Source organism: Triturus cristatus, chromosome 3_1, assembly GCF_964204655.1.
Source record: "Triturus cristatus chromosome 3_1, aTriCri1.1, whole genome shotgun sequence".
Lineage (NCBI taxonomy): Eukaryota > Metazoa > Chordata > Amphibia > Caudata > Salamandridae > Triturus > Triturus cristatus.
In genome coordinates this window covers 875,816,390-875,839,159 of record NC_140583.1, presented here as the reverse complement: position 1 = coordinate 875,839,159, position 22,770 = coordinate 875,816,390, and positions in this window count along the sequence as shown.

Genomic DNA, 22,770 nt, shown 5'->3' with positions numbered 1-22,770 from the left:
AAGCAAGGGGCGGCGCACGTGGGTTCTGGAGTCTATCCAGGTTCCCCTTGCTCGCCATCCAGTGTCCCAACCATTGCAGTAGTGCTGCAATGTAATACGTTTCAAAGTTGGGGACTGCCAGTCCTCCAGTCGATGTTGAGCACTGCATTGTGGCCGAGGCCACCCGTCTGTGGCTCGCTCCCCTTATGAAGGCAACTATTAATGAATGATGGTCTTTAAATAGTGCCCGCGGGATCCATACCCCGAGGGTACTGAAATAGTATAAGAGGCAGGGAAGCACCACCGTCTTTAGCAGAGCTATTCGGCCTGCCACAGAAAACGGCAAGGTCTTCCAGAAATCTGCATGAGACCGAAGGGAGCAAATGGTCTGGTCTATGTTGACTTCTAGGAGATCTGGATGATCATGGTATATCTTAACCCCCAGGTACGCCAGACATTGAGGTTCACATTGGAGCCTCTAACTTTTGATTATACATTATTTTAATAATATTATTTATTCTCATCATTTTTCTAGTCAGTGTTTTATTAACATAATTACTGCATTATAATAAAATTATCTTTTTAAACTAAAAATCCAGCAATGGATGTCTCTGACTTTTTCAATTGTGAGAGTGTTGAAATATTATGACTGTGCAAATGGATTGTTATTAAATATTAAGGTTCCTGTTGCTGAACAACTGTAAATTATTAATCAAAGACTTGAAATGCTATTTAGGTACTATGATATTGTTTGCATATTTGCATCTTTTACTTCTAAGATGCAATTTTATGTAAGCACAGAGATTAAATAACCACTGTTTCTCTTCCGTATATAATAGGGATAGTCACTGTACTATATTTTAGCAGTCTTAAATATGACAATTGGTAATGGTTTTAAACAGCAATTAATTTCATTTGTTTTTGCCAGCTCTTACATTCTCTTCATACAATACCCAGTGAGTGTGAAGGTAATTGTAGTGCTATCTTTTGTGTTCTTTGCTGAAAATGTAGAAAGAGTTTTTACAACTGAATTACGCTGTTTTGGCAACTTTTCAATTCAAACTCTGTTTCTCTTTATTATGAACTCTTACTCTTCTAGCACATGTCCTCCATTTTAAGTTTCATTTTGACCCATATTTTGGGCATGATCCTAAGGGGGAGATGCAAGTCTCCCAGTGCTGGCATCTGGATTCACAGTTTTCCTCTCAGTGCTGTTTTGACTCAACATTGGCTCATGGTTATCATATTGCTAGTCATTGGCTGCCCAGTCTAAGTCAAGCACTGTGAAGCTACTGCACAGTGTAGCAAGTTCTTCTCTGTGTGGCTTTCAAAGTACAGGCACTTTTAACAGAAGCTCCTCCCGGTATGGTTGCTACTGATGATTAGCATGTTTCAGGATGGGGGATTTCATTTAAGGGTAACAGCAAAACTTTCCACATACATATTTGTCTGCTTCTTGTGCTAGGAAAGGAGATTAAGGAGAATATTGAGAGAGTTTATTTTACTTTTTAGGGCTCTGTTCAGTGGAATCTCTATATATGATATTTAGGGGGGGCACATAAGGGGCCGCATATAAAACTTGCATGGCCACCAACAGTGGGAAATTGCGAACAGCTTAGCCCTAGGCATGCAATCACCCACATATATCAACAGTACTTTGATGCTGAGATATGTACTTCTTTGTCTACATTACAACAAGAGGGCATATATCTCCCAGTGTGCAAAATCCAGACCTGCCTGTTGTGACCCTTGTGACATGGCGTTTGATCTGTCAGTCTTAGGATGGTCTTCCCCCAAACCTTTTGCCTCTTTCCCTCAATTGTTTTGCTGACATTCATTTTTGTTGGCCTTAGGGCTCTGCGCACTTTAACACCACTAACAAGTGTAAACGTGCTTTTGTCCTCTCCGTTTACTTATTAGTCCCTTGCACAGTAGTACGCCTTATACCCAAGGCCTGTAAATTGCATGCTACTAGTGGTCCTGCAGCACTTATTGTCCCACCCACTTCAGTAGCCCCATGAAACATGTTTCAGGCCTGCCATTGCAGCCTGAATGCAGTTTTAAACTGCCAATTCGACATGGCAATATAACCTCCATGACAAAAACCAGAAACTCCTCTTTTATTGCATATACCTCAGACCTGAGGTAGACCCTAGGTAGCCCATAGTATAGTGTGCATTATAATTAAAAGGCTGGACATGTACTTTCAAGTTTGACATGTTCTGGTAGTGAAAAACTCCTACATTTGTTTTTCACTACTGTGTGGTGCAACTGTCCCATAGGATATCATTGGGTTGCCTTATAAGAATTAATGCATACTGACTTTTGATTGAGAACAGATAAAAATTTCATATTTGGTATAAATAACATTGTAATTAAAAATCCTTTTTAATGGTAAAGTTGGATTTGAATAAAAAGTATGAAAATGCCACCTTTAGAAAGTTGTCATTTTCCGGCCCTTAACAATTTGGTGCCTGCTGCCTGACTTAGGTCACATGACTGGGTGCAATTGGCAGTTAGACTTTGTGAATTCCTCCCAGACAGTCACACAATAGAGGGATTATGTGTGCCTTACTGGGCACACATAATCCCTGGCAGAATGGGGGGCAGAGCTGGGCACAGCTACAATTGCAACTGAATAGGCTGTGCCCTGCCTTAAAACAAAGCACTTGTCACCGCTGCATTGTCCCTGCAGCCAGCCTGGAGCCAGGGCAAGGGAGTTAGGAAATTCCAAGCACTTCAAAGAGAAACCTCTAAAAACCTATCCTACTTCAAAGAAGGCTCCAGGTATAAAAATAGGACCCTCAGACTCACTCTTAGGTTCACTTTCTAGACCTGTGGCAGGACCCTTAAAGGACTGCCTGCTGCTATGGCATGTTGTGTACTCCACAAGACTGCTTTGCTGCACCTTGAAAGACTGCATTGCTGCCCAGAGCCTGATTTGAATCCTCAGAGGCCTGCCCTGCTGTTTGAGGCCTGCTACTTCATCTGAACCTAGGATTACCAGAGTGACTCCAAAGGCTAGTTCGATGGCCTCCTGTTCAGAGCAACAAAGACATAACAGGTTCCCACCATCTTGAACCCACACTTGGACCCAGCATGTGGGAGTTCTATCTCCCTAAGTAGTTCCCCTTCAGCCTTCGACCCTTGGTGGTGGCGCTAAAGGTGCTTAGATACCCAAAATCCAAAACTTGGGACTTGGAAATTGTTTGGCTAAAGACTGCTCTGAGAACTGAGCAAACACTGGGGCCAAACTGGTGTCTATGCATCCAAGGTGCATCGTCAGTCAGACTGACCTTGTGGCAGCTCCCGCTGCGTTCTTCTCTGCAGCAGCAAATCCTGTTTAGTGGTCCCTCGGCGCGAAGGGGTATCCAGCCTCCTGGACCTCTCATTGGCAACAGCCTCCAGTTTGTCCTGCTGAAGATTTGTGACTTCCAAAAAAGTCCAAACGTAGAAATGTTCTCCGCGACTTCGTTCAGCTGCTCCCCCGACGATGACGCTCCCTCCTCAGACACCACCTGCAGCCTTGTCCCCCTGAAAGTTACCTTCTCAGAACATTTTCTCAAGAAAATCTTCTAAATCAGAAGTTGAGCACTCACCAGGTCCAATCAACTTCTTGTATCTGGCCTGCGCTCTATTGTGGTCGGCCACATTTTTCTATTTTGTCTTGTTCTTGCGCTACAAGATGTCTGCTGTTGGTGCTTTGATGTTTTAGGTCTTAGATTTTACTAAAAACATACACTAACTCTGGTTCTACTGATCGGATTTTTGTCAGTTTGGTGTCAAATATTTCATCTAAATATACTCTATGTTTCTAAATTGGTTTAGATTTTTTCTTGTGTGTGTTTTCACTTTATTACTGTTTGTGGGCTCTATAAATACATTACACATTGCCTCTAAGTTAATACCTGACTGCTTCTTGTGCCAAGCTACCCAGGGTTAAGCACAGTTTAATTTAGTAGCCTTTTATGGTTCACCCTGCCAGTGATTGTGATTGTTTGAGCAGAGGTCACCCCCATTCAACTAACAACCCACTTCTTCACACACTGGCCCAATGGCAGCCATGTATATAAAATGTTTTGGATCTAAGTAAAACCTGTGCTGGATACCCAGTGGCTCAAGTCAACAAGTTATGGTTTTATTAACCTAACATTTCAATTATTTTTAATTACCAAGCAGCACAGACACTCCCCTCATCATTAAGTTGACCAGATGACTCAATGCCACCAAGGGCACAACACTCCATTTTCGAGCATTTAATTCACAGCATAGTGCATTGTGGTGGTTTTATATCACAAATGGACTATATTAACATATCACCAGATTTTTTCAAATACCCTGAATCTTACCAATGTCCCATCTCTTGACTGCCTCTCCATCTCTTCATTCTTCCATCCCTCCACAGCCCCAGCATCTATTTAGTGTCCCTTCTAGCCACAGTGTTGCCATTTCCTCCTTCAGCTGCCACTCCCCCCAACACAGAAAGGTGAGAATACCATCTTTGGTAGAGGTCATCACGGGTGCATAGTTGTTCAGTGTCTGTGTTCTATTTAGTAACTGGCACTCAGTCGAGGTGGCACTTACAATGACTTTCTATCCATTATCATTTTTAAGTATACTTTGCACACCTGATGACACTTTGCACTCTTCAAAGAATATTGTGCATGTAAAGATGCCAAAAGACTTTTATTGCGAAGAAGCAGGCATATGAGACGCATAGCAAAGTTTTGGGCTTTAACTTGTATTACTTTCTTCCAAAGCAAATCATCAAAATGTAACTCGAATGGGTACTGAATAAACTAAGATGACTAGTCATAATATATTTGTGTTTCAAACACTGCACTTCCTCCTGGAATAAGACTGCTTGCTATCGCCACTTTTGGGAGACAGGTTTTCAAATGGAATGCATAGCCTTAAGTAGCCAAAAGCTAGGCAAAAGGCAGAAGGAACGCTGAACCGTGATAAAGACAGGCAAAAGGTCAATGAGTGATGATACAGATAGCTGGTTTGTGAACTGTCAATGCATTGTGATGTAATGTTCTTTAAAGAGATGCGTCCTCAAGTCTTTTCTAAATTGGAGCAGTGTTGGGGCAGTCCTGATGGATACAGGGATGTTGTTTCAGATCCTAGGTGCATACATTGAAAAGGACTATATTTTCCCTTTTCATACTTCTTAGTCTGCAGTCTGACTAAGGGCCTTGTTGTGAGTGTGCTGACACTAAGCAGAGATGGTGAGCTCATCTCTTAGATAAGTGGGGGTGCTAGATTTGATGGCTTTGTGAATGATGCAGTTAGCTGTGAAGATGGTGCACACTGGCAGGCAGAGCCACTGAAGTTCAAGTCAGGATGGGGGTGATGTGATCAGATTTCTCTAGACCCTGGATTAAATGTGCTGCAGTTTGAAAAAGGCCCTTAACGGTGCCAGAGAGGACTCTACAATGGCACAGAGCTGGAGAACCACCATCCGAATGCAGAGTACAAGGGCTTGAACATCAGTTCAGAAGATGCTTTCTGTACTAAATGGTTTCACCTTTTTTAGAAGAAAGAGCTCGTACCAGGAGCAGATAAAAAAAACTTGACTGAAGAAGGAAGATTGGACCTGTTTGCCTTGATCCGAGGCTACCCAGAGTGACTCCAAGGGTTAGTTGGTAGGCCTTGTGTGTGAGCCAAAGGGACATAAGCTTCAAGAGGCCTCCCTACAACTGCACAGTTGACCAGCACCAACTGGACCTGCCTGAGGCCTGCTGCTGGCCTCATCAGTAGTGAGTCCTGATCTCAAATAGGTGCCCCCAGGTCTGGACCCTTTCCTGGAATCAGTGTGAACTCCACCTGAAGAAAAGGTGAAGATACAGATGTTTTGGGGTCCTTGCAACCACAAAGTAAACTCTTCACACTAAAAATTGAAAGACAATGTGAAGCTCCAACTGGAGATGCTCTTTGTGCCCATTGGTTCAATGCACTAATACAACAATAGTCCGTGCCACTGGATCTGCTACTCGCTCTAACAGCAGCCTCCTTGTGGCACCCTCCAAAGGCACTCTTTCCGCACACTTTGTGAAAACTCTTCAGTGGGTCCCTGTACTCCATCATGGTTGGTCTGAACTTATGACTTTGCCTTAGTCCAGCATGTCCAGATAACTGTGAGTGGCGCTTTTTGCTTCTAGGCACTATGTGCACCTGAAACTTTAAAAATGAATATCTCCAATTCGACTGACCAGATTTTTGTCATTTTGGTTTACTTCTATTTTTTAAATTGTAATTTTTTGCTCTAAATTGGTTTGGTATTTTATTAGTGCTGTGTTACTGTTTGAGTGCTGAATAAGTTAGCCTGACTGCTTTTGTATTTTGTTACAAGCTAACAGAGGGGTAGGCACAGGTTAATTTAGTGACTTTTGTTGTTCACCCTGACAAGGATTGTGGTTATTATTTGAGATGGGTATCCACCCCTCTCGGCTAATAACCCAATTTCTTACATTGATGATCAGTGGTGGGATCCAGTACTTGTGTTTGTGCAGTACCACTCAGTGATTTGTACAAAACATAAAGTCCCTAATAATAATCTGACATCAAAATTGACTGTTTTCTAAATTCTCCTTGATTGGCTACTTTTTACAAACTCATTCCTTCCTCATACTTGTGCACCTGTGACACTTGTTTTCGAAAATGGAGCGAATATTGAGCAACATCAAAGAGTACACTGTGGTTGAGCAGACAAAGCTATGCAGGGAGAGGAGGCTGCTGTTGACAAAGAGCTAAACAAGGAGTTCCAGATAGCCCTCCAGGCCTGGAAGAGGTCCACCTGCTACAATCTACAGCACAGGAGGATGATAAATGGAGGAGGAAGGAGATGGCCTAGCTACAGGCCCAAGCTACAGCAAGAGAAGGGGGACAACTTGCCCCAGGAGTGAAGCTTCCTGCCAGAGCAGGAAGCAGTGTCAACCTATCCCCTGAGGAGCTGGAGAAAGGGAGAGCTGAAAGAGAAATCAGACTGCAGCTGCCAAGCTTAAATTAGCTGCAGGGAAGGAAAAGGCAGAGGCAGCCTGAGAGGAAGCAGCTGCAAATAGGTCCCTGGTGTAGACGAGGATGGCCTTTTTTATTATTATTTTAATGCCACCCGTATTTTGCCTGTCCCACCACCCTAAATACATGCCAGTCACCACTGGAACAAGGTGGCCAATGGAGACCAAAGAGTCCACATATCTAAAGACCTGGTTCCTAGTTGTGTAGTCTGGGATGATATTGACTAGTGGTTTACCGCATATAAGGGAGCCTTGTGTATGCATTGGGTCCTAGAGGACGAGTTGGGGGGCTAATCTCTGGAAGCATATGCAAAATGTTGGGAGGGATAACTTGTTAGGCTTAGAGGTTGCTGAACAGATGTCCTATGTTCCCATGAAGGCATCCCTTGTCACCAAGTTTGGTTTCATCCTTAACAAGTTTAGATAAAAATTTAAGGGCAGCGAGAAATGGTCTAATCAGTTGAGGATGATTTTCGTGCAATACTCCGGTAAGGCACTGAATGGTTGAGTTACAAGCAGCAATATAAGTGATGTTGATGGATGGCTTAACCTGATTTTAAGAGAGCACTTACTCTGTAATTGCTTTATAGAGTCGGGCCAACACTTGATAGATACCAAGCTCACAGTACCCAAGGAACTTGCTAAGGAGCAGACCTCTGAATCAGCACTAGAGAGTCCAAGAAGCTCACAGGGGATCACAAAAGGTTTGGACAGGCTTCCCACCAGAAGAAAGAGAGGGGAGATAGGAATACAACTAAGGGAAAGAATTTCCAGTCCCAACCTGAACAAAAGAAGGGTGGTTTCTATGGAAAGAAACCCTTAGGTCACTTTACACTTAAGTGCCACAAGTTCTACAGGTATAGGCACTCTAAAGAGGATCCCATTTCCCCAAAAAAAGGCAGCAGCCCCCCACTTGTGGGCAGGCCCCAGGAATGGCAAGTGTATTACTCGGGGATAAGGTTGCCCCATTTAGCGTGGGGGGGGGTTTGTAGAGACTACCTTAGTGTTCCTAGGTGAGAAAGAGATGGTACCAAAGTCTCACATGTCGAGCAAGGCTAAAACGTACAGGCAGTGGGTCACCATCAATGGACAGAGTGTGGAGACTCTGAGAGACACAGAAGCCAGCATGACTACTGTTAGGTGTCATCTGATGTCCTCAGAGCAGGTGATTCCCAATGTCGTCTACCAAGCTATGAAAGCTGACAGCCAAGAGAATCACTGTCCTGTGGCTCTGGTTCCCTTTGATTTGGGGTGGGCCTCAGGCTCCCTAAGGGTAGCTGTGAGTCCAGCCCTGCCTGGAAATGACATGGAGCACACCATGTGGAAGGGAGTCTAGATTTGGAGCTAGACATCGAGGTCTAGCTCCAGTTCCATGTGGAGATGTTATGGTTGCACGAGTGGATATGATTGACCACACGGTCCAGGGAAGCCTGAGAAGAGAGTTAAAAGAACCTGGAGCCTAGAAAAATGGCCTAGAGGCCTGCCAAAAGAGGAGGTGCAGGGGGAGACGAACTTCAGAGGTTTCCATGGTCCGGGAGGTAGCTGAGCATGAGGGTTATGCCCCAGAACTTACAGGGTAGAACATTGTTGCTCTGAGACACCTACCTGAGGTAGCCGAGTGGCAAGCAGAAGAGGCCCTTTCCTGGGCAGAGTTCTTCCAAGCACAGAAGGAGTGCTCTACTCTTGAGGGCCTATAGCAACAGGCCGAGGCCAAGGCAAATGTACACACCTCTGGTGATTATATCATCTACTGGAAGAATGATGCCCTGTATAGTGATCCTAAGGTCCCTGAGCCTGGAGCCACCCGTGTATTGGTTGTCTCCCAGTGCTACAGGCCTTCCTCCTTGGACTGGCTCATGATTTACCCCTGGCAGGACATCTGGGGCAGGCCAAGACCTGTGTAAGGCTGGTCACCCACTTTTATTGGCCCAAATGAGAATGACCTCAGATGCTTTTGGCAGGTCGTGTCCTACCTGCCTTGCCATTGGTAAGTCTGGGGTAAAGCAGAAGGCTCCCCTGATTCGTCTACCTGTCATAGGCACCCCTTTAAATGGGTGGGCATTGACATTGTAGGGTGTCTGGACCCCAAGACAGCCCTAGGCAAAAGGTTCATTCTGGACTTGGTGGACCATGCCACCAGGTGCCCAGGGGCCTACCTCCTCAGACAGTGACTGTGCACGCAGTAGTCAGGGCGCCTATGGGAATATTTACCTAGGTGGGTTTCTCCAAGGAGATCGTATTTGCCTGGGGAACCAACTTCATGTCAGCGTACATGAAGTCAATGTGGGATGAGAGTGGGGTTACTTGCAGGTTCTCCACTTCCAACCATCCCCATACTCATGGGCTTGCTGAGAAATTCAACAAGAGCCTCAAATGCATGATCATTGGTCTGTCAGACCCTTGAGGCATAAGTGGGACGTCTTCTTTTCCACCCATAGAGGGGTATAGTATTCAGTTACTTTGAACTTCTGTGTGGCCACCCCATAAGAAAGTCTCTCAGCCTTGTGGAGGGGGTTGGGAGCAAGCTCCCAGGAACCCCCTCCCAACCCCCCCCCAGTTGTAGTCAGCTGCACGTTGGCTCTCTGGACTCAAATAAGGCACTTTTGGAAAAAGACCTCTGAGAACCTAGAATCCAGCCAAGAAGTAATTAAACTCTGGCATGACCCAAAGGCCACTCTGGTCGAGTTTCAGCCTGGTCAGAAAGTGTGGGTAATAGAGTCATTGGCGCACCAGGCCCTGCAGAACCAGTGGACTAAGCCCAATGAGGCCAAGCAGTGCAAGGGGGAGGTCATCCAGCAGGTGGACCTCAAGACCCCCTAGAACACCCTGGTGGTCCTGCATGTCAACCGCCTCAAACCTCACTTTGACAGATATGAGGTAACCATGCTTCTGGTGACAGATAATGGTGTGGAGGAACACAACAAGCCTCCTCCTGACCTCCTGTCTTCCAAGGAGCAAGATGGGTCAGTGGAAAGAGTTGTCCTTTCCCCTACCCTGACCCCGGAGCAACAAAGGGACTGGGGCCACTTGCAGGGGCAGTTCAACTTGCTGTTCTAGCTAACCCCTGGTCTCACCAATGAGTTTACCCATGACACTGACACTGGCGACATCATGCTGATCAAAAACAAAATTTACAGGCTGCCTGACAAAGTGGAAGCCAGTATTTTTTGAAAACACGTTTTTGATTTTTTTTCCACAGACAAAACATAAAAAATAGAGTGTTCCAAGTGCATTGCATAGACAATATTAGATCGCATACAATAACAGCATGGCTGTACATGGGGGGGGGGGGGCACCGTTAACCCGTGGGGATGCCAAATCCAAAGTATGCCCACCACTTCCCGCAGATCTTCTAGTACTTCTGTGGACATCCTCATTCCTGTTTGGCTGGCAGTTCCAACATGGCACACCAGTCAACCCCCTTTTGCCAATGTGGGAGCTTGGAGCAGCTTCCACCTATGGGTGATCTCCCTTTTTTGCAACCAGGGTAGCCACCAACACCAAGGTATACTCAGCTCGGGAACCTCCAGGATATTCAAAAGGCTGACCATCGGTGTTAGCTCCATCTTTCCCTCCAGGATTTAGGAAAGGGTTGCCTCCACTCCTCACCGAAATCTCTGCAGTCAGGGACAGTACCAAACCACATGGAAGAAATGTGTGTGTAGGGCAGCAAAAGCCAATGGGGTGTGGGAGTGCTCCAGCCTGCCACATACGCTGGGGTGTGAGGTAAGATGCATGCAAGTAATACAGTTGGGTGAGACCCAGTCTGGAGGAGACGGGGATCTTCCTGGGTATTGCACATGTGTCTCGCCAGTCCACCAGGAGGCCCACCCATCGTTCCCACTTCTGCTCGAGTGAAATAAAGTCCTATAGGGCATGAATGACTAATGTGCCATAGATACAGGGAATCACCCCTTTATTGAGTCGACCCATGATGACCTTAGCCTTGAGTGGACCAAATTCAGGAAGGACAGTGGAGTCCAGAAAGTGGCAGGGCAGGGCGTGGTGCAACTGTAGGTATTTGTGGAATTGGGATTACGCTAAGGGGAGAACTTCAGTTGCAGGTCTTGGAAGGAACAGAGATTACCTCCTTGCCAGAAGTCCCCAAAGGTAGTGAGCCCAATCCTATCCCACCCCCTGAAGCACTCAAGTTGTTCTGTGTTGTGTAGACAGGGTCCCTCCCAAAGGGGGGTGAGTTGCGTGAGTGACTTGTCTTATCTTGTGAAGCACACAGTAGCCCGCCACATGTTGAGTACCACCGCTGTCAGGCAAAGAAAGGATAAATGTATTGGATTAGCACTGAGCAACCCCATAAACGCGTCCAGCCCCAAGCGAGCAAGTTCCAGTCAATAAGCTGGGTCATCCCAGCCCCCAGTTGGCCAGTCATTGATGGCCACTAGTTGCGGTGCCCAATAATAGAGTTGGACACCAGCAGAGAGACTTACTTTGATTAACTCGCAGACCAGAGGCCATTTCATAGAGGTGAAGGATCTCTAGCACTCAGGGCCCCAACAGATGTGGGGGTTCGAGAAAGATAAGGATGTCGTCCGAGTATAATGTGATTCTGTCCATAAGCTGATCATCCCACTGACATCCTCTGATCTGCACATCATTGTGAATGAGGCATGGCAATGGATCAATGGCGTAAGCAAAGAGGAGCAGGGAAAGGAGACAACCCTGTCGGGTACCCCTGCTGGTAACTCATCGGGAAGGACTCCATTAACTTGCATTTGTCATTGATGCAGCGTATAGTAAACTCACATAGAATCGGAACCTGGGGCCGAACCTCATTTGCTTGAGGACCTTGAGAAGGAAGGACCACCCTACTGAATCAAAGGCCTTCTCGAAATGAATTACGAGAAGGGCGCGTGGGCCTCCCTGCGCTGCAGTACAGGCCAAGGCCAGCTGAATGCGCTGTATACAGTGGCTAGTGCTGCAGTTGGGAATGAAGCCAAATTGGTAATGGTGACCAGGGATGGCAGAATATTCAGCAGAGGGGTGGCAAAGATCTTAGTGTAGATCTGGGTTCTGCACTGATTAAGGAAATTGGTCGGTATGAAGAGCACTGCCCTGACTATTGCCCAGCTTTGGGAAAAACCACTATTGTGGCAGTGTCAATCCCCATTAGGAAGTGCTCCTTGTTGTGTGCCTCCGAGTACATAGCTAGTGCAAAGCAGTTAAGTACATTGTGATATTTCCAGTAGTACTCCAGGGGTTACCCATCAGACCTGGGAGTGTTCCCAGAAGGAAGCCCTGAGCCTGACCCCTAATGGTATCCTTGCTCGCCGCCCACAGGGTCCCATGGGACTCAACCATACCCTTATTCGGGTCAAAGTAGGCTTGTGCCTCGGACGGCAGAAACTCCATGCATTGGGCATCCACCAGGCAGTTTGGGTGCCCAAACTGGAGAGAAACTGGAGAGTGGTTCGAGATACCCTGTGGAAGCATAGCGATATCCATGACATGGAGGATATCTGGACCCGGCAAGAGCAGCAAATCAATACGGGAGAAGGTCATGTGGGCAGTAGAGGTATGGGTGTATTCCCGGGTTCTGGGGTGCCATACATGCCAGGCGTAACACAGGCCCAGGGAATCGATACACAAGGGTAGAGTCAGGCATGAAAGAGTTTATGGGTGTTGGGCGAACTGGAGCAATTTTAGGCTTCAGCAGGCGAGGCATAAAAATTGGCACCAACAATCGTGGATCCCGATGAAAATGCGAGGAGCACCTTCCCTGAGACAGAGAGGGCCTGGGCTGGGACTTGGGGTGGAATGTACATGCTGAGGAGGTTAAAAAGCTTTCCTGCCTGGAGGCCCTCCACTCAAACATAGCTGCCCATAATATCGATGACTGTGAAGGTCACCACCAGTGGAAAGAACCTAGGGAGTAGTATCGCCACCCCCAGAACCCCTCGGTGAAGCCCACATGATAGACCCTGTCATACTCAAATTGCCCCAGGAAGGGGCATTGAGAGCCTAGAAGATGGGTTTCCTGGAGCATAAGAACATCATGTCTGGGGTGCCTAGCATATTGGTGGACTGCGTTCTGCGTAATAAATTCCAGGAGACCATATGCGTTCCATGACATGACTTTAAAGTGTGACATTGGACCCCGGTTTACACATAGTGCAGCACGTGACTGGGACCCCCAGGGACAGCCTGATCTCAGAGGGCAAGAGGGGAAAGCGCTGCCATCCCCCCATGTGGTGTCCAATGTGGCAAATGCATTCAAAAACAGTCTGAAACAAAAAGAGTTATAAAAGCAATTAGCAAAATATAAAACAACCCAACCACCCAATCCCACCACCCTATACTTCTCCCCCTGAAGCATCTGTCGTACTCAAAGTTTCTGAAAACCAACATTTCAACAGTATCATGAGTGAAACAGTAGCGTGTGGCCTCCTCCAATGCAGGATTAAGCAGGACTTGCATAGCGTCTAGGGTTTATAGATATTTTTACAGAATTACAGCAAGCATGGTGCCACTGCCAGAGCCCAGGTCAGGTATCCACATCTGGGCTGGACCCCCAGTGATCAGGCAGGTGGGGAGACACAGAGCGATGATCACAGTTCGTGCCGCTCGTCTCCTGGTGCCATTCTCCGATGCAAGAGCGGTCGCCACCCACCCCAGAAGCACCGAAGAGATTATGAGTAGTCAGCCACTACTTGCATGACAACGTTCTCCAGGGCACCCGAGTCGCAGGAGAAGACCCGTATGGCACGCTTGTCCTCGTCAGGGGGGGCTGCCATGAAGATTTAGGTGCCCACTCTCAGTCGAAGAAGTAGGTCTTAGAATAGTGGGTGACCTTAAGCCTTGCGGGGAAGATGAGCATGTATTGAATGTTCATGGTTCAGGTTTTTGTTTCACTTCTTCATAGACTCCCCTCGCTGTTGGACAGCCTTTGTGTAGTCAGGGAAGGTAATAATGTGACAGTAATCAGGGGTCATGGTACTTGCCTGTCGGGCTTCATGAAGGTTTGCATCCCTGTAGTTGAGGACTCAGGCTATGAAGGGCCGTGGGGGATACTGCACCAAGAAGCGGTGCACCCTCTCAACAATGAACCAGGGCGACAGTTTCCTCTCAGGTCTCCAGGAACTTTTCAGGTTGTTGGCCCTCAACGCTTTTGGGGAAACCTAAAAACCAGAAGTTGTTTCGACAAGATCGGTTTCCAGAGGCTTTGGCACGGCTTTCCAGGTTGGCAGCTGTGGTTGTCAATTTGGCGACGGAGAGTTTAAGAGCAGCCACTTCGTCCTCCAGGGTGTAGACCTCACCTTCTGCTTCCGAGACCCTGTCAACCACATTGCCCAAGTCTTGGTGCAGCAGCACCACATCTATTCCGACCTCACTAATCTTAGAGGATGGTGGCCATGTCCATGATGGCAGCAACTGAACGTGACAAGGTCGTGGGGAGGCCCAGCTGAGGGTTGGCGACCGGCGGGGCCTGAACCACAAACTGTCCATCTTCACCTAGGTTTAGTCCCCATGACCCTTGTCTTTGCCCGTGGCATGAGGGTCTCTACAGGTGTCCCCGTGTGAAAAGGGTACAAGGATCTTGCTTGTGAAAGGCCCACAAAGTATTCACAGCATGATCGTGTGGAGCAGACCCCAGTAAATGTCCAACTCCCCTCTCCACAGTGTCAGGGCAGCAGTCCGCTGGGAGAGGTAGGCCTTGCATAAGTGAAAAATGAACTTCAGAGGTGTTCACTACTAGGACATGTAAAAGTTAAAAGTGCATGTCCAACTTTTTAAATACGCTCCACCCTGCCCTATGGGCTATTTAGGGCCTACCCTAGGAGTGATGTATATGTACTAAGAAGGAAGGTTTATACCTGGCAACGGTTAATTTTGCCAGGTCGAAATGGCAGTTGAAAACTGCACACATAGGCTGAAATGGCAGGTGTGAGACATTAAAGTGTTGCTTAAGTAGGTGGCACAATGAGTGCTGAAGGACCAGTAACATCATTTAATTTACAGGGCCTGGGTACATGTGGTACCACTTTACTAGGGACTTATAAGCAAATTAAATTTGCCAATTGGGTGTAAGGCCATGTTTAAAGGGAGAGCACAAACACTTTAGCTAGTTAGCAGTGATAAAGTGCACAGAGTCCTAAAAGTCAACATAAATGAGTTCAGAAAACAAAAGGGTGAAGGCAAAAAAGTTTGGGGATGACCCTGCAGAATGGGCTAAGTACACTCCATCTCAGTCAGCCTGAACTTGTGACTTTCTCCCAGTCCAGCACAACCATCTGAGATGATAACAAGTTGATCGTTGAGCTTCTTGGCGCTATTTTCATCTGGAACTTTAAAAATCAATATCTCCGGTTCTAGTGACTGAATTTTAGTCATTTTGATATCATTTTATTTAGTATATTTTACTCTATTTTCCACAGTCGGTTGGGATTTTACTGTGTAGTGTTTTCACTTCATTACTGTTTGAGCGATGCATAAATACTTCACACATTGCCTCTAAGCTAAGCCTGACTGCTTTTGTGCCAAGCTACCAGACAGTTAAGCACAGGTTAATTTAGTGACTTTTGTGGTTCAGCCTGGCAAGGATTGTGCTTACTATACGAGTGGGGCTTCCACCGATCAACTAATAACCGAAATTCTTACAATGTAAATGAAGGACACCGTGGATTTTGCATCTGTAACACGCCCTGGCATTTTACCAAGCTCCATATTCACAAAAATAGAAAGTGCACATATGCAGCACACTCCTTTATACTCCAATTCTTTTCGTGAATTGGCAAATGTTCAAAATCTGGTATTTACAAATCTGCAAAACATTTTGTGAATCTGTCCCATTGTATTTAGGTGAGAAGACAAAAAGCAAAGTTATAATGGCTGGATGCTGAATATGTTGCGATGAGGGTGCACATACAATTGAGATGCGCCAACCAACTAATGGATCTGGGAGGAAGAGCAAGGGAATGGTGTGGGGACCTCGGTGACTGATAACCTTTGGGAAAGAGGAAAGTTGAACAGTCCCAATAGTTTCACAAACATTCAGGGCCTGATTTAGATATCGGCAGACGGATTATTCCGTCACAACCGTGACAGATATCCCTTCCGCCGAAATATAAATCCCATTATATCATATGGCATTTATATTTTGGAGGATGGGATATCCGTCACCATTGTCACAGAGTAACCCATCCTCCGAGATCTAAAGTGATCCCTCGAGTCAGGAACCACTGGAAGAGTTATGTTGTTTATTATGGGGACTGAAAGAGGAAATTAAGTTTTAAGGGCACTAAATGTTCCTTGGGTTCCTGGTGACTTAACACTAGGAAGAACTGTAACAGACAGAGTGATTTCTGACTTCATAATATTACGTATTATTGTACCTCATAGATGTCCCAAAAAGGAATCCCTATTAAAGCAATTCGTCTGTTGTGTTTTGGGACGCCTAAGTCATTAATGTGACACAGACGCAAACCAACCTAGCCCAAGAGACATAAGCCACAGCCGGTCCGTAGCGTGGTCCAGCATAATTGTGGCCCGGTGCATCCCCTTTTGCTTCATTGCTGTCCTTTTTCCTGGCACAATTCCTTGTTGATTGCTCCACACACCTTCCTGGCAAGTGCTGTCTGCTGGTGAGTGGGAGAGCAGCTAATCCACCAAACATCTGTAAACCGAACAGAAGAGTGGAATGCGCTGGAAACATGCATTTCAAATGGGGCTGATGAGCATAGAACTTTGATTCAAGGAAATCTGGCTGAAATAAACAAAAAAAAACTGTGAATACTTTAGATCAGTGTGTCTTAGGCTTTTCCAAACAGAAAATTAAAGCAAACATTTCTCCAGGCGCCCAAATAATTTCTGAATATAATGTTTTACATATGATTCATACATTTATAACACAATTTTAGCACCTTTTTTCCATTTTAATGTTTGTATCAGTGTCAGAACTCATGTTTGAGTGAAGAAACATTCTAGTAGGCAACCAACCGCATATTAACCTCCAACACAATATATAAAAAACCTAAACACTGTATTGGGCTGTGAGAAAATAAAGAAGGCAATAAAAAGTATGGATGAAGCAAAGTGTCCCTGTCTTCGCATTTTCCTCTCCTGGGCGCGGTTATCTGGCCAAGACGTTCTTCCATTTAGGAAATGTTAGGATTCCAACTAAATGTAGAAATTCCAATTTTGTTTACACTTGATAAGCCGGGATCACAGAAAGGTGAAGAGGTGCTCGTGTTTGCAAGAGATAGTGCCTGCGTGACAAAGATTCTTGGCTTGATTTTAATCCTGAAGACAGATCGGAAAACATTTCTGTCTGCCGTCTTCGGCTCTATGTAGTTACTCGCAAAACAAATCTTTCAAAATTTGATCAACACCTACAACAGAAGAGGAAGAATAAAATATGGCAAGGGGTTAATGACAACCTTGGGCTGATAGGAATTAAGCTGCATTCAATACATTGCAGGTATCATTTGGCTGTGCATGTTAGGCATAGTTGAATGTTGGGAAATGGGTCAGAAGAGTGAGAAAGTTATTGCAACTGAGAACAAGCATTTGCAATGCAATAGGTCTCGCGTTTACGCAAGTTTGACCTATTGGCATTGTAAATGACAATGGCTTTTATTTATGTTTCAAAAACCAAAACATAAATAAAAGGCAATGTCATTTACAATAAAAATAGCTCAAACTCTCGCAAATGTGAGACCTATTGCATTGCAAATGCTTGTTCTTCATAGTATGTGGCTTGCACAGATTTGATTTCCGCTTTATAGGTTTTGATGGATAGATAGATTATAGCGCCTAAAGCACCCTTAGAGAAGAGCATTTCTCATACATTTCTACGGTTGGCCAAATTATAAGCGCTATCCGCAGCTTCATCTGCAAGCCCTCATAAACCAATGAACACTCACTAAAGCGTGTAACTCTTGGTTGCAACATTGGGAGGCTGTACCCTAAGGACACCCCAAAGTGAAGCAACTACAGCTTCACTGTTGCCATAAAGTGTTGCCTCAGTGCGGTCATGTGACTCACCCACTTCTTAAGAAGCCAGAGCAGCCTCGTCGCCGCCAGTTCCCCTTCCTGGTTGCTGCAAGCCTCAGGTAAGCGAGTTGAAGGCTCACCCACAACTTGAGATGCAGCCCTTCCTCGCCATGTTTATTTCTATACAGGGGCAAATGCAGGCCCCCGCATCCCCCGCGGTGCGGGGGGGCCCTTAGTTGCAGGGGGCCCCCTCAGCACATTACTCCGGTCTGAGCGCTCTGGATAAAATCCAGAGCGGGGGCCCCTCCGTGCACGTCTATATCCAGAGGCTTTTATAGTGACGGCTTTTATAGTTAGCAGGTTTCAAAGCGCTGCAAAGGCTCTCAATTTCAAATTAAGAGACTGAACTGAGAGAGTGTGAATTTAGTCTAGTAGTACAAGGAAGCCGAGATTTTTTCTGATCATTAACAATGTAACTTTTAACCTGTTGTATTAGTGGGGGGAGGGAAGGAGAGAGGTTGGACAGGAGAGGGGGAAGAGTTATAGAAGCGAAGAAGGAGGAAGTGAGAACGTGAGTATCTAAAGGAGTTCAGTGGGTGAAAGGAGAGCGATGTAAAAAAATGAGTGAAAATAGAAAAGAGAAAGAGAAGAGGCACAAAGAGAGGAGGGAAGAAAAGAGCAAAGGAGGGTGAGGGGGCGTAGAAGAAAGAGAGGTGGGTTTGGGGAAGGGAAAGAGCACTGCGGTGCTTCAACCCTGACACATCTGTGCTGAAAACTTCACTTAGTTAATCCCATGAACCCAGAGTCACATCTGTGGACACCAGAGAGTTGAACGCCCACCGCAGCACACTTGCACACAGTTAACTCTTTGCAAAGCCCAGCAGTCTCCAGCCACGCCGCAGCTCCTTTACACAAAATGACTCCTGCTTGGAGCTAGAATGGTCAATGTCTTGTATCCTCCCCGGTGGCATCTTGAGGAAGTTTGGGCCATAAGCAAGACATACTTTTGGGATCCCTGTGCGGTACAACTTGTACTTTTATTAACCATTTTGTGCAAATTCAAGGCTGTATGGTTCCAAATAAACTTTCCGAAACTGTGGTTGCTGAAAAAACAGCTGAAACATGCCTAAACTGGGGCACCAAGAAATCCTTAAGAAATTTAAAGAGAGAATGAGTTAGAGGTAGGCAGGGAAAAGCAGATGGGTTCAAATACAGAAGTAGAGGCGACACAAAGAGAGAAGATTCACTTTCCCGGAGGGCGGGAGATGGGGGGGGGGGCTGCGTGGTGGAGTCCTAGGCAATTGCCCACTTTGCCCAAGCTTTAAAATGTATATGATCATATCTACGATTTGGTGCCGAGGTAGGAAACATGACCTCCAATAAAATTTTCGGAGGAAGGTTCCGAAAGCAAATGAGAGAGAGAGAGAGAGAGAGAGAGAGAGAGAGAGAGAGAGAGAGAGATCGTTGGAGAGTGTTTCAAAAGGAGGCTGGGTTTAGTTAGTAGGTACGAGCGCTGGTTTGAAGTTAACAAGATAAAGGATAAAGGGTGTGGTGGGGGACAGCATCGTCTCGCAGAAAAGGCAACGCATTGGGTGGAAAGAGTTAAGACATGCACCAGCCAAGATAAAAAAAACAAGTAATTGTTTTTTGACATGAACTTAGAGACCCCTTCCCCACCACAATGCCATTATTGAACGAAAAGGCCACTCAAATGCCATGTGCGCACGACATGCGGTTTACTGGAGAAACATTATAGTCTATTAAGTCAAACACGAGAGGTTTTGTACAGCTCACCCGGAACTCTGATATTTTAAGGTGCTCTAATATGTGATAACGAAGAAAACCAGCTTAACAACTCTGAGAAGAAGAACAAGCAGAACGAGTGGCGCGCGATCTGTTTTCAATTATCGTGCCCGTGTCTGGGCAAGATAATTGAAAACAGATGTCGGCGTAGGGGTAACAGACACCAATAGGCCATGGGCGGAGCAACGCAACTGCCTTTGGCCTATTGCGGGCTGTCTTTCTGAAAAAGACGACCGCAAACGTCAATAGCGTGGACCAAAAGGAATCGCACACGCATGAGCGTGTGCGATTCCTGGGTCCGTTTTGGAACCCTCCACAAAAGGACTCTCGCCTGCGCGAGCAATGCTGCGCACTGCATCGCTAGGTGCAAGACCAAAAAAGTACTCCTGGGAACAGCAAATGGAAATAAGTGACTTTCTAATAGGAGGCTTTGGAAATCAGGCTAAACCCAAAAATGGTCTATGGCAGCAACATGTTTTGAATTTATTCAAAATGTATCTGCTGAGCAAGTCGGGGTTCTAGAAGCCAATCTGTACCTAGAAGAAATTCAGCAACCTATTAAGGCCCTATCTCCGGGCAGGCATCCAGAGCAAATGGACAGCAGTTAAAAAATGTAAGTTAGGTTTGACGGCGCAGCTGTCAACATTACCTATTGTTAATATTTCTTTAAAATATAAATAGAATGGGCATATCTCCATTCACAGGACTATTCCTTTCACCTCATGTTGTAGGTAACCCCGGGCGTAGCACTACGCTTCGCCCACGTAGTGTACGTAGCGCTGCCTGCTTCGCACTTTCCGAAGTAGGCGAAGCAGGGCAGCGCTACGCACACGCCGAGGGCGAAGCGTAGCTGCCTGCCACCCGCCACCCACCTCCCGCCTGCCCTCCTTTTAAATAATATCAGCAATGAAAAATAAATTAAAGTAAAGCGACTTACCTTAAGCGCGGCGTCTCCGGGGCTCCCTCTTTCTCGTTTCTAATTTCTTCTGGCAAATGCACATGCGCGGACACCCGCGCATGCGCATTTCTTGCGAGAAATGCGCATGCGCGGGCGTCCGCGCATGCGCATTTGTCAGAAGAAATTAGAAACGAAGAAGAGGGAGCCCCGGAGACGCCGCGCTTAAGGTAAGTCTCTTTACTTTAATTTATTTTACATTGCTGATATTATTTAAAAGGAGGGCGGGCGGGAGGTGGGTGGCACGTAGTGGGGCTACGCGAAGCGCGTAGTGTGCGTAGATTTGGGCACACTACGTGCTACTTCACGTAGCCCCACTATGCCCACTACGCCCACCCTTAGTTGTAGGCTCTTGTTGTATCATTCTGCCTGCATGGCTATGACCAAGGGGCTAATTTACACTTAAAGGGGCACATCTATGAGAGCCAACAGTGCATCATTATTTTTGACACAAAGGCAGAGTAGGCAGTACTCCATATTTACAAGTCGACATATGCTGCCCAATGTGTCAGTTTTAGTAGGCCTGCGTCGAACAATTCCTGCACCAGATCCAGCTGCGCCACTCAGAGGTTTAAATATGCAAGGTAGGCGTTACCTCGTTAATTCTAACATAAAGCTGACGTGGTGATGTTTATGGTTTTTTGAATATGTGACGCATCATCGGAAAGCAATGTGCAGAGCTGGAAATGTGTCATAATTCCTGCGCATTGGTAACCCTGGCGTAAGAAATTATGCAGTGGCTCTGGTACATAAAGAGAACACACACAAAGCAGTTTGTCAAACTCAATTATGCCATGGAGGTGCTCATTCCTCAACTCAGAGTTGTGAGGAGACCACCACCACCAACTCCACCACCGCAACCACCACGACCACCACTTGGGCTTTATGGAGAAGGGAGAGTGTTTTTTGCATACAGATTTCCCTCAGTGACCTCAGATAGGATGTGGAGGTCATCACATACTACAGACTTAGAAGGGAGTCCATCATTGGACTACTGAACCAGATTGCACCAAGGCTGTAGCCACCAACTTCCAGGCCAACCAACATTCCGCTGTAGGTCAAACTGATGGCAGTCCTCCACATCCTGGTTCATTCCAGAGTACAACAGCCAGAGTGGCAGAAATAACACAGCCATCTGCATTCCTACCCTACATCCTGGATGCCACCATCAGCCTCACACTCCAGTACCTCCTTTTCTCCAAGACAGAACAGCAGCAGCTGGACAAGCAAGGCTTCTAGGCCATTGCAGGGTTTTCACATGTTCTGGGGGCTATGGACTGCACACATGTGCAACTGGTTCCTCTTGCAGCAACATCATACCTGTTCCGCAATAGAAAGCACACCTACTCCATCAATGTCCAGACAATCATGCACATGTTTACAAATGCTTTGGCCAAGTACCCTGGGAGTGCTCATGATGCCTACATCTTCAGGTACTCCATCATCAATGAGCGCTCCCGGGATGGGAAATATGTAAATGGCCTACTTGTTGGTAAGGAAATCTGAAGTACATAACAGACCTACTAAAAGTAAATGATGTATGACAAAATAGCCATCTCTGTGTCTGTCGACCAAGATATAGCTATATGTATGATAGGTGTGCCTCATACTTGAGGGGGCGTGGCTTGACCGGAGCCGATGGCGTATGTGTGAGTGCTGAGCTTCGCACCTGACTCGCCGTAATCCTGTACTAATTGGCACCCTGGCCCTGGTGTCACCCTGCAGATGATCCCAGAGAGGTGCGAGGACCCGGGGGGTGTTCCCGCGTGCCGGCGGCTTGATCGGAGCTGCACTGGAGGTGGACAGGGGCAGCAAAACTCTACGAGGCGCCCAGTGCACAAGATGGCGGCAATCAGAGGGCTGCGTAGAACCCGAACAACGCCGCGCCATAGGCAGCGATTGCACTGAAGGTGACAGCGAGGTGACGCCTGAGCGACTAAAGCCCTGCGGGGCTAATCGGCGAGAGCTGGGGGACCCGACACGGAACCGCTCAGTATTTCGATGAGTGAGCGGGGCCCCGCCCACCAGAGCACCATCAGAGACCGGGGGATCAAGGGACCACCTGTG